At 43.0% G+C, this 12,126-nt stretch overlaps 1 long non-coding RNA gene across 1 annotated transcript; it reads right to left on the bottom strand.

The window, feature by feature from the left end:
- Positions 1-9,274: 9,274 nt before the first annotated feature.
- Positions 9,275-10,597, bottom strand: LOC136484702 (uncharacterized). The gene is made up of 2 exons (XR_010766177.1): positions 9,769-10,597; positions 9,275-9,566 (listed from the first exon to the last, which is right to left on the bottom strand). It is a non-coding gene; the product is annotated as an uncharacterized lncRNA (long non-coding RNA).
- Between the last annotated feature and the right edge of the window lie 1,529 nt (positions 10,598-12,126).

Genomic DNA, 12,126 nt, shown 5'->3' with positions numbered 1-12,126 from the left:
TGCAGCAACCAAAGAACAGCCATTCAAATGCAGAAAGGCCAGTCTCCACCTCACAACTCATATCCCTTGTCACCTTGTGTGCCTCCAGGTGCACGACCTTCTATTTCAGCTGCTGCGCCACTCCTCAACCCTTCTGAGGAAAGACTGTGTCAAAGAGAGGTAGCACTAGCACCTGATCTCCCCGTTCGCCTTCAGAACCAGAGCAATGGCATCAGCTACTCTCCTTTTTTTCTCGAATACGCAAAATGTTTGCACATCTTTATATTAAGATCGAGAAATAGTCAAAGTTACAACGCCGCACCACGAATGGCACACTAAGAGAATAGTGTTATACAATCGGCTCTGTCCTCCCTCGCAGAAGGAGATCATGGGCTATTACTTGCTAATCATGCTACATAACCGTTACCGGCATCAGCTACTCTCCTCAAGTCGTCTTTCTTCCCCAAGAAGGCTGAATGGGGTGCCACGCGCCAGGCTGCCGCTCCCAAGCCGGTGACCGTATCCACAAACCTCGGTATTGTTTCTCAACACCAGCAGTAAAATTATGCGCTTATTACCATGCTAGTTTTATGTTATTAACTTGCAGAAACTTGTTAGTATCAATCTCTACATCTAATCTAATCTAATCTAATCTAATCTAATCTAATCTATCTAATAATCTAATAAAATCTAAAAAGCGTCAAATGATTTCGTCCACATCTGGCTTTGTGCACACGCTCTCGACCGCCGGACGATACTTCCCTGCCGGTTTTGATATTCAGATCACAAAATCACTGTCCCTTTCTATCCATCGTGTGCGAAGATCAGACGTGAACGTCCACATCTCGCGTCAACGTATCGTGTGCGAAGATCAGACGTGAACGTCCACATCTCGCGTCAACATCCACCGATCTCAGTCACAGTCACACGAGCACATGGCAGCCACCCGACGCCTTCACCGGCCGTTCCAGTCGCTGTCCACTGATGGCTCCGATCGTGGAGATGAAATGCTGTCCACCTACGGCTTAATTTTCAGAAAAATATGTTTGATTTTAATTTGAACGGCTCGTTCAGTTTGGGCAAAATGTCACCAGGAATCAATCCGGCTAATGAAAACTTATATAAATTGACTAACGATTCCGGCCAGAAATTCTTCCTGGGAGTGATTCCGTAGGAGACGAACCGGTCCTAAATCATGCAGTAAGCATGATCACATCTGCTACTATCAATTTTCATTTTAAATCATGTACTTAAGGCATTGTTGAGATAATGCATCATTAGTATTGCTCACCCACCGAGTAGTGTAGATAAGCGAACATGTTTTTATGGTCCTTCATTTACCATCTTGAACTTACTTCTGAACCTATAATAAGTTTTAATTATGGGTGTGCTACTATAATAAAGTTGGACCGATGCTTCTTCTTCCTAGAAGAAGGCTGAAGCTGAAATTTTATATTATCTAAAAAATAGAGATAGAGATAGAGATAGAGATAGATATAGAGATAGAGATAGAAGAAGCTATAATTCCATCTATATCTCTAATATGCTAGAGATGAAGTCTCAATCTAAAAAAAATTAAATGACAATGTGTATATTTTTTTAATAATTAAAGAAATGAGTATATTGCTTGTCCCCCATTATAAATTGAGGACCTCTTGGCCTAGACCGATAACACAGTACTAGTGATCCAACACAAATTTCTTAAGCTGATCTAGAGATGGCAGCCACGAAGCATGCGATGTGCTGCATGCTTCTTATACTGGTGTTTGCATCAAGTACTCTCTCTAGCACAGACACAACCACATCTTGTTTATCTATCTTTATTTTCCATCGTTTTTATGTGTTACTAAATATTGATTCTGTGATCTTGTCCCTGTGCCTGCACACCCCCAACTCCCCGGGAGAAGATTTCGAAGATTGCGAGGCTAATCCTTCCAGTCTGCTTTGCTGGACCCTGTTAGGTAAGATGATATCTTGCTCTGTCTGGTCGAAGCAGGACATAGCAGCATGCAAGAAAGAGTGCAAGCAGAAGAGCTACGACGATGGGATGTGTTTTGTCACACCTGGTAAAGTCAAGCTCGTCTGTTTATGTCACATACCCAACTGCAAGTGACGATGCTAAAACAAAAGCAACGCAAAAACCGAGCTAATAAACTTGTACTGTATATATAAGAATGGGGGGTGACCGTCTGGCAATGAATTGAACTTCCCTGTATGTTTTTCCCCCTTTCTTATTCTGGTCCCCGGCATCTGCTCCAGCAACGAGGTTTTCAGTTTTTTTTTTTTTTGTTCTTTGTCCCGGTCTCACGTATCAGGGGGGACTGTTTGCTTCACTCTCAAGCAAAACTGCCTGTGGTTGTTTAAAGAAAAAACTTCCTATCGCGAGCATGGCTCTCAGGTGTCCAATTCCGGGTTCCTGTAGCCGGATTACACAACCTAGGAGCAGGAGGGCTTCAAGTAAAACACCCCTCTGACTGAGAATACCTGATTCTTACCGCCTCCGGCTCATTTTTCATTTTTCTACGATCGTGGTCACCATCTTAAAAAGGCTATATCGGATTGTATTTTAGGCGCTTGGCATCCATCTACGTTGCTGCCGGATTCTATCAAAAAGAGCATCTGCAAATTAAAAGCTCCTCTATCTAATCGCTTAAAACCAGTCTATATTTCTTTCTGAGCCCTTTTACAATGGTTGAAAACGCTTCCTGACGTTTGTTGACGTTTTCTAATGCCTACCCAAAATAGCTATTTTTGTTGATTTTATTCGTCGACATTATGGTCATTTCGCAAAGCCAACTCACCAGCCCCGCCGGCCCACCTCCCGGCCCGCCCACGCACCCGAGCTCCTACTCGACACCGGCGCCGGCCTGCCCGACTTCCGCCTCCCCGCAACACCGCCACCCGTCCCTCGCGCTAGCCATAGCCGTCGCCGGCCTGCCCTCGCCCTCGCGCGGCGCCGTCGTCGCCGGCCTGCCCTCGCCCGTGCCTAGCGCCGTCGCTCCTCCCTCCTCCCCGGCGCCGCCGCCTGACGCGAGCGGCACCTACGCCCGTGCCTAGCGCTTTGCGACCCGTGCCCCCGCCGGCGCCGTCATCGCAGCTGCCGAGGAGACGTGCTTGGCCCCCTCGCGGTCGCTCCGTGCCCTCCGTCGACAGCGCTTGCCGTGGAGAACTCTCTGATCCGGATCCGATCGAGCTCCAATCGCAGAAGGCCAAGGTTCCCGTCCTCTGCGCTTGTTTTGCATTTGATTTATCTCATATAGCATGAATTGGGAATGCAGCAGTGCATTTGTTTCCATTGTATGATCGAGGCACTTGTTTTGCACTTAACGATAGATTCATAAATTCTAAATTTCATCCATCTCACTTGCGGACAGTGTCAACGGAATGATATCCTGATTTCAGGATAAACCATTGCTCGTTGCTAGGACATGGTCATTTTAAACAAACATACTTTGCTTGGAGGATTATGTAAACTGTACTTTGGTTATTACTGAGATAAAGCACAGTTAGTAAGCATCTAAACTGAAAAATCATAAAAATGTGTCAGATCCTTTCCAGCAGTGATAATATAATCCGGTGAAATCTGGTTTCAGCTACATGCTCTGCTACTGAACTTGTTTTTGATGTGTTATTATCTATCTGCAATCTGTTGGTGGCACAGTTTTAAACATGTGCTATATGGCATTGATGCACATGGTAAACAATGTTTGTTTGTGAATTTGATTTAGTGTGAGAAGGATTTCTGTTGCTAAAATAGCCGTTTGAACAATTTTAGTATTTGCCAAAACTTAGGGCCTGTTTGGTTCCTTCCCCTCCTCCTAAAATTCCTGTCACATCAAATATTTGGACACATGCATGGAGTATTAAATATAGACTAATTACGAAACTAATTGTACAACTTACGACTAATTTGCGAGACGAATCTTTTAAGCCTAATTAGTCCATGATTTGACAACGCGGTGCTACAGTAAACATGTGCTAATGATAGATTAATTATGCTTAAAATATTCGTCTCGAAAATTAGCCTCCATCTATGTAATTAGTTTTGTAATTAATTTATATTTAATGCACCTTATTAGCCTCTAAACATTTGATGTGACATAAATTTTAGAAACGCCTAAAGCACCAAACACCCCCTTAGATTATGAAACATGACGTCGTTACTGCATTTTTTCGGATCTAACGTCATACTGTTTGTTTGCACGCATGCGAAGTACGACATTACTTTATGTGATTACATTTAGACAGTCATATGGCAGGGATCACATATGGCCTTGATACAGTAGTTGAGGCCCCTGTTTGTTCTAAGAAAAGGTATGCTTGCTGCTAGGGTAATTAACCAGTTTAATGTCCCATATAATTCTTAGTGTAAAATTCTTTGTAGCCTGGAAACAATAGTTGAGGAAGACATCAGAACTAAGCAGCTTCACGTCACTGAAACACCCTTAGAAAATATAAAGCACAAGTAGTACCTGGTCTGATTTGATTTTGACGCACATTTCGGATGAACACAAATCCCATAAACATGACCACTGGTTTCGACTGCTTAGTCTTATCATACTAAATAGCCGTATAGTAATAGTATCACTGGTTCACCCATGTCTAACTCACAAATTTTAGGAGCATGTTACCTGGTCTGTAACTTGGTTGACAATGTCTTTTTTTTTTTTTTTACTAAACCATTCTAATTTTGTGCAGGAAAGGATATCAGACATGACGCCAAGAATTTCTAAGATAGCAAGAAAGTCAGTGATTATCATTGCTGACAAGAAGGATGAAGATGCCTACTGTAGTGGTTGTGTGATGATTAAGGATGGGGCTGTGATAGTGATAGCTGTCCTCAGATTTTGTGAAGGGGCGAGAGAGGCACTGAAGGTTGTCTTTTCTGACAGGGAAGATGATGTAGACTAGGTCTGATCTTCCGAAAGGTATGATAGCGTCGATTGGTGGAGACTCGACGTTCACGATCTAAGCTTCGAACCAAGACTGATTCGCACCCTCGCAACCGTTACACCACTGCTCCGTTGGTTATCAACCACGAGAACGCGATTGACCTCGCCGAGAAGGCTTTCCTGCAAGTGAATCGAGAATACAAGCAAGAACGGGATGAACGCAATCTGAAATTGTAAATAAATATGAGGCTTATGATAACGAGAAAGAGTTCAAGTCTTTATTCAAAAGGACTAATCCCCACAGGCGAACAAGATCAAGAACTGGGGCCCTGGTTCACAGCAAGCAGCCTTGGCGGCACAGTTGCAGCAAAACGATGTCTGTTTCACGATGAAATCAAGAACTAAACAAAACCCCAAACCATAAGGAGAGCGACGGCTGCTAATTATAGAGTCTTGGGCGTCACCCTCCCTGGACGCGCCTCCTAATGGGTCCAAACACGATACACGGTCCAACGGACCAAAAGACGGTGTCGTAGCACCTTGATAGATTCTGGACGCTGACTTGTTTCGACGATTCCTGTTGATTCCAAAGGGATTTTGATATGAGACCACTTGCATTGGCTTCCTTATCTAATTAACTTTTCATCCATATGTGGATCGTTGAAAACGGAGTCCGGATGCGTCCTGGGTGACCAGTTTAAGGCAGACTGGTCCTGCACTCCGATACGGGCTCGAACTTGAGTTGCTTTAGGCCTCCACCTCAGGGACTCGAACCGAATTAGCCTCAGGCCTCCTTCTTGACTTGGACACCCTTGCTGACCTCCTACCCCTCCATACCATGTGCCAAACATGGTCATTTGCATGGGTGTCATGTCCTCGTCAGAAGAGTTAGAGGCCACAGTGGTTGCTGTATAAGATTCATTCTGTTTACTCAGAACAGCATTCCACCTAGGCTGTGAGGCGATCAGTTTGTTGTAAGAAGATGAAGATGGCCTTATTCCTTCTACCAGATTTATGTTTACTCCCATCTCTCAGACCTCTAACCAGAGGATGTCCACCTTTTCTACTGTGCTTGAAGCAAAGGTTTCCTGCTAATATGCTTGAAGCAAAGGTTTCCTGGGTTGACACAGACAAGCCTGGATATGAGCAAAATTCAGTACAACAAGGTTTCTATCTCTATCTGTTTCTCCGAATATTCTAGCCATTACCAAATTACAGGTCAATAACTGATGCCGCTCCTGCTGGTGAGCATTTTTCAGGATGTGGGCAAATCAATCCTAGAGAGCTATTCGAGGGTGTTAGAAAGTTTGGCTTCAAACATTGTCACCCGCATCGACGATCTGTTGAACATCGATGAGCTGAACATACACGCTGAACATTTCACAGCAACAGGTGATGCAGACTGCAAGATTGCTTGCAGCAAGACTGCTGTTCCATCCTTCCCAGTGCCAGCCTCTGGCACAACATTCATGACGGCATATGCCACACCTAGCTTCTCGCCGGTGTAATTGGCAAGCCCGTCAAAGAAAGAAAGAACGTCGCTGAATCCAGGCAGACGGTCTCAGCATAGTAGGGGTGCTGGCACACAGAAAGGCTTGACGGATCATGTCGTCACAGAAATCAAGGGGATGATGATAATCAGCAGCGGTATGATGATCGATGTCTCTACTACTACAGAGCTGTAACTGTAAGCTGATAGCTCACCAGATCGTCAAGATGACTAGTCTTTGTGTATATGTGTGTGTGTCTGTGTCTGTCTCTGTGTGAGCGTCCAAATTTTAGTGGCATGTTGCATTTCTGATTTTTGTGCCTACGATTTTACTGGCATACTGCACTGCTGTTTGCTGACAGCCTGATGCCTTGATACCTGATCTACAGTACTAGACGGGCGTTGTTAGTTGTTACAAACTCTGAACGAGGAGTTTCAGTCTGATCTGAATTTGTTGAATTTCAACGGTTGAAATTAACAAAGATTGGGGACATTTGATGTGAAAACCAACTCTTTGTCCAGTTCTCAGAATTAGTACCTCATACAATGGTTCTTTGGCCCGAAACATAGCCACTTTTTGTTGCAACCCTGATCAACGCTCATCTAACATTCCAAACTGATGGCTGGGCTTCGTTTCAAGCAAAGTTTGAGTCTGGGAGTCAAATTTCATTAGCTTCAATAATAAAAAGGGCCTGGTCTCACTGGTGGAACCCCAGCTAAATCTGTTGCTGCTACAAGTTTTCACAGCTCTGAAGTTCAGTTTTCTGAGGACATTGCAGAGAGAAGACCGTGTGACTGGGTTCTCGCGTTTTCAAGAACTCCGGCCTGCTCTCCAATCCTAAAGTCAGCCAGCCGACATGCCCGTGATGATTGGACCCGACAAAGTAGTCAAACCTTCGATGACAGGCCATTTACGTGGCAGCTGTTCAGAGACTCCAAAGAGAGTTGTATAGTCGTTAAGCCCTTCCTTAAACGGAGAGCTCGGCGCATGCAGCACAAAGACGACGCAAATTGATTTAGTCAGAACATCCAAAAAACTGGCATGGTGGGATAATATAGGTTTGTAAGATTCCCATAAAAAAATTCAAATCATTTTGACATACTAGGACTATAAATTGTTCACAAATTGATACATTTCACACGTAGCTTCATATAATTATGTGAGAGATGTGTTCATTTATGAACAACAGACAATATTGCTTTGCTAAAATGATTTGAAGTTTTTATAAAATGATTATACCCTAAAAACATGTTTTCATGCAAGTTTTTAGATTTTTCTAACTAAATTTAAATATTTTTTAATTATTCTATGTAATTTTACAAAATAATAGTAATAATAACTAAATTTGGTTAGAAAATTCTACAAATTGACACAACAACATATTTTGGGTTCATAAGCCTTCCATATAATTTTTAAGCACTTTTAATAAAGTGGGAGTATACATAGCTCACAACTAGATACATCTCTCACACAGTTTCATATAAACTATGTGGGAGACGTACCATTTGTGAACAATGTGTTGTACCACTTTGCTAACATCTTCACTCACTTCTGTTTTAAAAATAGTCTTTTGAGGCAACTAACACAACACTCCTTATAACTCAATGGTTAATCATCTCTACTACGAGTAGAGTGGTCAGGGTTCGATTCCTATGTGTGGCGTACAGATTTTTTTCCCCATTTTTGTCTGGATGTACCTACTAGCTATGGATACATGTTAATAACAATATTGTGTACACCCTGCCAAGAATTAGATGATGGAGTTGGTGGTTAGGCTGTTGCTGACTGCTGCCAGTAGCTATTGGGGCAGGTTCGAACCCTGCGTGGCACATTCCCCCCCCCCCCCCCCCCCCCCCCCCCACCCCCACAACCCCGCCCTTATTTTTTTTGTAGTGCTATGATTGGTTTGCAAATATTTTGCTGAAAAATAATAAATGAATTCTGAATTCTAAATTTTTAAACTCCTACATCGTGTTCTAGAATATTTATTTGTTTTGGTCATTTCTCGTGATTGGAACTTGTTATAGCGTGGTGACTAATATGTCACTCGGACAAGACATGAGAGTGGTCGATTGATTTGTTATCGCGTGGTACTTCACTCGAACAAGATGTGTGAGTGGCTAATTGACTTGTTATAGCGTGATGGCTAGTAGGTCACTCGGACAAAATGGGAGTGGTTGGTTGACTAGTTATCAAGTGGCGGGTATTAGTTCACTTGGACAAGATATGAGAGTGGTTGGTTGCATGGTGGCCAGTGGTTCACTGGAACATGACGTGAGAGTGGGCGACTGGTTTGTTATCTCGTCGTGGCTATTAAAAATAAAAAGGTTTTCAAATTATTCATCACGTTGTTGCTTTGGCCCTGTTCGCTTGTCTTATAATCCGTACTTTTCAGCTTGTTTTTTCAGCCGAAACAGTGTTTTTTCTCTCACAACAAATCAGTTGGAACAGTGTTTCGGCTTGTTTTTTCAGCGAAGCGAACGGGACCTTTGTGCACCTAGATGTGGAAAATTGCGCTAATTAGAGTTAACACGGACAAGTAATGCTTAATAAGTCAAATAGAAAAAAAAACAAAAATTGAAAAAATGGCCATAGTGGTAGGGATCGAACCTACGCCCTCTGCAGTTAAAGCTACAAGATCTACCACTAAGCTATGATTGGACGCTCAATCAAGTGAAGTTATATTTATCTGTAAAAATTAATGTATAAAAAGTGCATGGACCTAATAAATGTCTAATTTTTTGAACAACCCACTAGTCCCCGAAGGATGTAACCCAACCCACGATTGGATGCAACCCAACCCACGATTGCGTTAGCTCGTTTGCTGCCGGGTTTATAGGGATACCTCACATTGTGTGTGATTCTCGTCACAAAGTCAGAATAATGACAGACAGAGAAGGGGGATTCCCATGCTTACCTCACATTTTTAAACACATTTATGTACAAAACAATGATTCACAGCAGATTTTGTCTAGTTGCCAAACTTTTCTGACAATACAGCAAGTCAGCAACAATTAGACACTAGGATTCACCCTTGATTACATAAAAACAATTAGACACTAGGATTCGCACAAACTCCAAGATTGCAGTTAAATGATGTCAATGTGGCTCTGAGTTGCAGCAGTGTCCAAAGCTGTGGCATTTACAAAATTTGTTGTCATGGCTAACATGGGAAAGGCCTGCAATAATAGCTCTTTCAAGACATCTGCAAAACCAAAATTGAACTAATATGAGTCTGTTTTTCCTGAAAGAACAAAGAAGAGAATATTATACATGCTTTGCAAAGAAATATCACATTCATGGACATGAAGTGTACAATGCACACAAAGCTGGTCAGGGAATGCAAAAAAATAGGAGCAATTCAATCAAAGCAGTTTGCATCAGCCTGGACTAAGCTTTTGACTTACAGGAAGTAACCTGAGCACAAATGCTTGTCTTTTCAGCATGTGACACAAGGAGGCACCCAAAAATAGAACCATAAAACAAACAAGGTATGAGTAAGCAACAAATTATCAACAATGGAGCTTCATTCATGTAAAAATAACACTACAGGAATATACTGCCTCCTAATTATGTGTTTGTCTTCTCAAAATTCAATGATAGGAAGTCATTTGCTTGTCACCACTATTTATAAAGTCCTAGAGAAACAAGGTCACATGGACAAACTATTTTTCGGTAAATCTAGAGATTACCTGATCCTCCAGATCAGATTCTTCAGTAATGCCAATGCCTCCATTTGTATTGCCCTTGCCATTATGAAGGAACAACCTTCAACAGAACTCTTCTTGATGAGTCCGTTTCTATGGTTAAATTCTTCTTCAGCAGCTTGGTCTCTTCAATTTATTGAACTCTTCTTGATGAGTGGTTTGTATGGTTAAATTCTTCTTCTTAATACAATGATGCACAAATCTTGTGCGTATTCGAGATAAAATGATGAATGCGACCTCAAATCATAATATGCCAAGGAAATATTTCTGATAAACAGCAGTGATCAGGAGAAAACTGCTGGATGATCGACAACAATAATTTCACAGTTTCTGGATCAGTAAGAAAAGGTCATCATCCTTAGCTTCCCTAACCATTCAATGTACAATACAGTAAGCATGTAGGTGTACTACATGTAGATGCACCCACCTTATCTCCAACTCCAATTAAAATTGAACCACTCTTCATAGGGCACAAGGTAGCCCTGAAATAAAAAGTAAGAAACTGAAAGAAAATAAATATGAATATTGAGCCACTTCTCAAATGATGTACAATAGGTAAAAAGTATAGTATGATTTGTCATAGTAGAGAATATTTATGATGTTTGATCACCCAATGAATGGGAACCCTGTCATTGTACACCATATATATGAGGTATAACATGAGTGCTTACCGTATTGGGTGCCCAATCCACTGAAAAGCTTCAGCAGGTCCTCTAGAGAAAGATGATGCATGCTCATCCATGGCAGGCATCTCAAAGTAACTTTTTACTAAAATATTAGAGCTTGAACCTTTTGCTGGTGGATTCCTTTTGTAATACAGATCCCTCATGAGATGAGCTGTTTCAATTATCCTATTCCTATAAAACTAAGGAGAAAAACATATTGCAAATGTTAATCAACACAGATACATAGCCTCAGACTTTTGAGAACACTCATTCAACAACCGAAACAGGAAAAATGCATGAAACAGAAAAGGTCAAACAGAAAACATGGTCTAATACTCTATCGCAAGAATTTATGGTACAAAAATTGGTACCAAGAACCAGCAATAAAATCCTCCTCCATTTGGAGGTTGCGTGCCACGTTAGCAAGCATATCACTTGAGTCTGTCTACCCAACAACCATGTGTTTTATGCAATTTCAACACATGAATTTTTTTGCACCATAGAATTAAGATCCAACAGCCTCCACCCTTCTTCTACCTCTAGCCTCCACCCTTCTTCCACCTCCAGACAATCACAAATCACAAGATCACAGATCCACATATCACAAGAAATAATTTTTTCTATGGAAGGACAAATCACAGATAGTAGAGGAGGAGGAGGAGAGACCTATCTGGAGGCCCGGTGCGGGCACAGCTTCGTCCAGGCAGCGGCACGGTGCGGGCAAGCAGTCGCGTGTCGGGCACAGCTTCGTCCAGCCAGCGGCATGGTGCAGGCAAGCAGACGCGTGCGTACGTTGAGGAGGACGCGTGCGTGCGTTGTGCGGCGTCAGCAGAACGGAGGGAGAGAGAGAGAGAAAAAAAAATTCATGTGTTTTTTTTTGCTAAAACACATGTGTGTTGTATAGCATTTCTGTATCACTTAATCCATCGGGCAAATAATGATGCACTGCAATTGTTGTTCTTTTGTGTACTCAACCACACTAACAGGAAGTGTTTGTGATCGCACCTGTAAGAGAGATCAAGAACGAGGCCCCTGAACCCATACAGCTCGTCGGAGGCGTACTCCTCGTCGTCCCCTGCGCCGACGATCACCACATCGGTGGCCTGCTCCTCGTCCTCCTCCGCCGCCTCGTCCTTGGTCGTTCCCCGCCCTCCGCCACCGAACCTGTTCCTGCCGTGCGCCCGCGCGCGCGAGGAGCCTGCCCTCGTCGCCGCTACTCCAGTACAGCACCCCCGGCAGCCTGGTCCCGATCCGGCAGCCGCCCGGAGGAGGCCGTCTGAGCGGGCCATGCAGCTCGGTGGCCTGGATGTCCTAGCGCGAGGTCGGGAGCGGCGGCGGAGGTAGGAGGCGGCGGAGGCGGTGGCGTGGATGAACCCTAAAAATAAAATGTTAT

Source organism: Miscanthus floridulus, chromosome 10, assembly GCF_019320115.1.
Source record: "Miscanthus floridulus cultivar M001 chromosome 10, ASM1932011v1, whole genome shotgun sequence".
Lineage (NCBI taxonomy): Eukaryota > Viridiplantae > Streptophyta > Magnoliopsida > Poales > Poaceae > Miscanthus > Miscanthus floridulus.
This window is presented reverse-complemented; position numbering and strand designations above follow the sequence as displayed.